The sequence below is a fragment of the Capsicum annuum genome, chromosome 5 (assembly GCF_002878395.1).
Source record: "Capsicum annuum cultivar UCD-10X-F1 chromosome 5, UCD10Xv1.1, whole genome shotgun sequence".
NCBI lineage: Eukaryota > Viridiplantae > Streptophyta > Magnoliopsida > Solanales > Solanaceae > Capsicum > Capsicum annuum.
In genome coordinates, this window is record NC_061115.1 from 69788547 (window position 1) to 69794546 (window position 6000).

Below are 6000 nucleotides of genomic sequence, written 5' to 3' on the forward strand. Positions count from 1 at the left end.
ACTCTTGATTATTTATGTTCGGTGATTAGATGATGGTTTTGACCCATAAGGTGAAATGCTTATTATATTTTTAGAATCCTATTGCCTTCTTTTGAGATTGAACTAATTCGTAGAATGGAGATAACATGATGCTAGTTGTGGGATGTGGTTTTCGTATTGGAAGTCTGATTTGTTTGATTAATCTTAGTTGAGCTATTCTTATGATCTTAAAACCGTGATTTAGGTGGATTTAACTTAAATGCCCATGTTTCTAGGTGAAAATTCCTATCTCAGGATTTGTTATGGCTTACTTGACATTTAGAAATTTAACTAGATACCTTAGCCTAGTTGGGGTACAAATTGCTTAAACATGGAAATTGAGGATTAGAAGTGGGTTCTTCTATCTCACCTTAGACTAAGACTTATGTTAGACCTTGTGTACTTAGTCGTGGATGATAGGCATACTCGAGACTATTGAACCTTCAAATTAAGGTTACCTTTATGACTTGGTAAACTATGATTCCTTTTCTTAGATTATAACTTATGGCTTGTAGTTATGTTATGACATTCTGGACTTGACTTAAAATGTGGTCCATTGGCATGCTTGGTAATATAGGCAAAGACATAGTTATGATATATGGCCTATAGACATGAGATGCTTATTGATATGTTATGCCTCATAAATACTCTATGGGATATTGATATGAGATAATTTATAGATAAAATTATTGATATGGGTTTTTTGGGTTTTTGGATATGTATGTGAGTTGAAGTCCATGATTATGATATTATAATTATTTCGGACACATTATTAGGTCCAATCCCATGTTATGACATGAGTTGACCATCCGAGAAGTGCTTATCCTTGCAAAGGATGTGATTGCAGTATATTGATACATTAATGCTTATGTTTTCATTATTTGAATACTATTGATGGCATGCATAAATTTGATTCATTCATTACCATTGCATTGATGCTAATACGATTCTGATTAGATTATAATCTTATTATTGTGGTTACTAAATAAGGATTTAAGCCCACTTTCTATCTTAAAAATAGATTTCTTCATAACAATAACTGCTTGTCTTAATGAATAAATTATATGTAAAAGATGTCAATGATGATTGTTTTAAAAGACATAACCAAGAAAAATCAGGTCTATGACTTGATACTACTAATTACTCCGATCGTGAGAGATTTTGAACCTTTATATACTTTTATAATGATTTAGTCTTGAAGTTCACTCTGAGTAACCAAATTATAGATTTTCACTCTTTTTAGCCATGAATTGAGTCTGTGCACCTATTATATCTATATATACAGCTCTTCGGTATGTAACAGAGGAAGATGTTGTATTAATGATATAAATTTTGTATAAAACCCAATGACTTATTTTATTATTAATGTTATATATATGAGTGTTGATGATATATTATTACCCGATAAAGATGGAGGATATTCTGATGATATTGATTCCCAGTTAGATCGGAGGACATTGTGATGATATATTGAAACAAGGCAAGATCAGAGGATAATTATATAGATGTGCCTATGTGTACATCTACCGGTTTAAGTTCTACTAGCCCAATGTATTGCTACCATATACCCGACAAGGTTGGAGGATGATTATGATAATGATGGTTATGATGATGATGGTTATGATAGAGGTTGCTATGATGATGGCATTATGATATTGATTATGTACCTTGAATTCATTCTTTCACATGCAATGCCTATAATATGTACCTATATTTATCAGCCCATATGGGGGGTTGCATAGGTATGGTTGATGACTATACATTATGGTGTATTGTATGTTGATTGATTTTTTTTAATCCTGGGTGGTGGGGGAACTTAATTGGCTCAGATAGGTGTTTAGTTATCCCTATTTGGTTACTCGCGCTGTTAATATTATCAATGTTATGATCACTGTTATGGCTAGTTTATGGTAGATTGTCTATTGATTTAGTATCAAGAATTGAGGTATGGTTCTCATCTCTTTTATCTTATGATTTCATTATTATAAATGACTAGCTCATAATTAGCCAGATGGATTTGAAACCCTGAGTATTCTAGCACTAGTTCCTACTATTATTATGAGGTCTTAAAATGCTAGTCTGATGATATAGGCTATACTTTGAGTTGACCTTATATATGTGTATACATATATCTAGCTACATATATCTATGGTACAATGGTATATCCCTTCCTTCCTTCATTTATTAAGATTGTATATTTACTTTCTAACCTTGCATACTATTATATATATCCTTTATTTACCTTTTATCGTATATTGGCTAAGGATATATGGTGTAGCATTGATATTCCTGAGTATGTCTAGAATGGGATAGTTTATCCTTGATATATCCTTATCCTTATCATGCTAGTTTAGTGGCTATGAGTAGAATAGTTTCCCTTACTATCTCACTAGATTTATTATATCATTTTTTGATACTTGGGTGTAGTTTCTATTTTATTTATATGTTATATGTATCTGTATTATATTTGTAGCTCAGTTGGTAGTTACCTACTGAGTACCATGTGTTAGGTACTCATACATCACTTCTATGGCCTGCAGATCATAGTATGCGTTATCATCGTTAATATGTACGTCATGCGGAGTAGGCATAGTTTAAACACTTAGAGTGAGCTACTAACATTCAGAGTATTGCATACCTCCCTCTTATGTATTAGACTAGTCTATACATTATATTCAGCGATGGATGTATTTGTATATTTAATTAGCACCTTTTTTGTGTTCTTGTTATGTTAGAAGCTCTTGTAATAATACCACCAGGTTTTGGGGACTATATTATGTATTTGACCTATTTTTACATCTTTTTTGCATTCTTTCCTTTATCTATTTGGGTAGTCCATTACTATTCATTTTGGACTACATGTTTGGCTTGACTATTGTTGGGTTATAGTAGGCGCCATCATGATCTGAAAATTTAGGTTGTGACAAATTAGTATGAAAGACTAGCTTCATTTATGTATTAGTACAAGAGCTAATTGGTTAGTAAAGTCCTGATGATCTTTGTGGAGACATTCATAACCTATCTTCGAGAGGCTATAGGAACATTCTTAGGAAATTTATTTCTTAACTCCTTGTTGTGTGTCCACAGTTTCTATGAGCCTTAAACACATTCTTTGACTCTATTCTATCTCAAATGGATGATACAAGATGACTGATAGATGTGGATGAGACTTCGATACATATTTTTAGAGCTTTAGTTCAGTGTCAAACTTGAGAGTTAGAGATGGATACCAAACATCTTCAGCATCAGCAAAAGAATTTAGGGCCAGTTTAGGCTCTAGCAAAGCTCATGACTACTTCATCCCTTAAAAGTTCAGCATCGTTGCAAATTCCCTCAGCCGTAGATGATATTTGATTCATCGAGCAGTTGTTAGAACAGAGTTGGGTCTATTAGTGTATCTCAGGGTTTTTACCAATTTTTGAGTACGAGATTTAATTTCTCAGGTGGGCCAAGAATTATTGATAACACTCAAACTACACCCCTCTAATGAGAATGTAAGTGATCGTTGTTAATATATAACCCAACTGATAGTTGCATATTTCCTGAGATGGGGTTTTTTTGAGTTCAACAAATAATTGTTAGTCACTTTAGCTTTGGTGTTTGTAATCAAGAGTTTATGGAAAAACCAGAATTATGTTCACTAGGGGTTTTGGTACTTGACTGATGCGGATAGTGATTCAAGATTCTCACAGTGGGTAGGACAACCGATTATCTTTATCAAAATTATGCCTAAATGTATTTCGACCTACTTAAGCATTTAATTACCTAATCCTCTCAGACTTAGGGAATTTATATTCACTGACCAGACTTTACCTCAAGTAAATCAACCTTGTTACAACGTCAATTTTTAATAGAAGTTTTTAGTGCTTCCAAATCCTTGTTGATATTTAACTTTCTACTATAATTGATTTCTTATCTCAAGAAAACTAAAGTAGGTGTTATTTATTATTTGCAACCAATAGAAGATAATTAAAACCTCAAAATTATCAAGGAGTCCTATTACGTTTCGAATCTTGAACACTTTGCATCTTATCAAGACTTACCCCTAGATCCCATAATTTGGGTTAAAGGGATTTAGCCACTCATAATGAAAAAATCAAAACAACTAGTTGTATTTATGATTTGAAAGATAAACTTACCACAAGATAAATAATAACTAGTGGTTCTCCAATTCGATCACAATGAAAATCCCCAAAATATTGATGAAAATCTTTTTAGAGTTAATTATTTTTCAAGCAAAGAAACTAGAGAGAAAAGTAACAAAATACGTGTCTCCAACTTAGGTTTCAAACCCCCTTAGAAAATCCTCAACAAGACTTTAAAGAGTTTAGCCTCAATAAGGAAACAAAATCACAGAGTTTAATAATTCTTCAAATTACGATGATATTCGTGACAACTTAACCGGAGCCTGACGACTTATCACAAATGTCGTCAGCTCCTTCTTCAGTTTTAGCACTTCCTGATTAAGGCTGATGAAAAAATGTGATGACCTATTAGATCTTTGACGACTTATCACGGATGTCGTCACTTATCTACCTCAGGTCCCATGTTCTTCCTTAGGCTGACGACAACTTTGACGTCCTACTAACTCTTTGATGGCTTATTGGGAAATGTCATCACAACTTTCAGCTAAGGTCCATTCTCTGTCTAAGTCTAACGATAAAGCTGATAACTTATCACAGGACTGACGACTTATTAGGAATTTTGTCAGCCACACTTGTCTTCTATTTGCTTCCGATTTCAGCTTTTTTGCTTTCCTCCTTGTTAGTTCTCATGAATCTTTGCTTCTACTGCAAAATCAAAGATAAAACAATCAAAAATGACAAAAGTTTCTTAAGACTTTGCAATTATTCTTAGTTAAAAGCCTTAAATGTGTTAGCGTCTGCTCACATATCAACACCCTTAACTTAAAACAATTGCTTGTTCTCAAGCAACTCAAACACAACTAAGAGAATACAAAGTACATTTGGCAGTCAATTATCTATATCATATCAAAACATCTTCACCATCTCCAAGGTCATTCAATTCAAGAACAACTGTGTATATTATTGAAAAACAACAATGCAACACACAAGAATCAAGATATGGCACCAACTCAGCAACACTACCATGCATGTATCAAGTTTACACTATCCAAACAAGTCAGTAACTAGCAATGTAACCAGTGTGCCCTCACTATAAGCAAATCCCCCTTTTCTTATATCAGACATCACATATATAACCATAGGGACAATCACAAGACACTCACTGTCAGAATGAAGTTCCAATCAATGTATGCCGAATACCATAGGCTTGCCCTTATTTTCACTACCCCGATCTTCAGACAGGTCAGCTAGGATCACTATAGGTCTTCTCTTTGGCTTGTACTGTAAGCTAGGAGCTGGTATGATACTCGATGATATTTAAAGTGACTAAGCCTCCTTGACACTACACTAGCTTTTTGGGGTTACACTTATTAGCCTTTTTCTATTCTTCTCTTTTCTTGATCATACCTATTCAAGATGGGTGCAGTTTTTTATATAATTACTTTTTTCTTTTTCATAACTTTTCTTTTTATTTCTCTTTTCCCCCACACCCAAATTTTATTCTTTTCTTTTACTTTGCTTTTCTTCCTACTCATTTTACATCAAGCACCCCTATGATAGCCACCCTCAACTTAGGCCATTTGCCTAAGTTAAGGTGCACAGTGTACAAGGAGGGCCAGGGCCGAAATAGGTTCATTTTGATATAAATAGGAAGGTGACAAGTGTCGTAAAAAAATAGGCTACTCAAGCTCAAAGCAGGGATCAAGGGATATTCTACATATAGGAAAGGTTATTTAGGCTAAAGGTGAGCTAATATCAAAACGACCTAAGATCCTTTCCTAACCACTATCCTTCAACCTAGGTAAGACTAACCATACAAGTTCTGGATTCAACATACAATGGTAACTGAGTAAGATCTCACATGCACATGGCACACAAGTATATCACAAGTTACTAC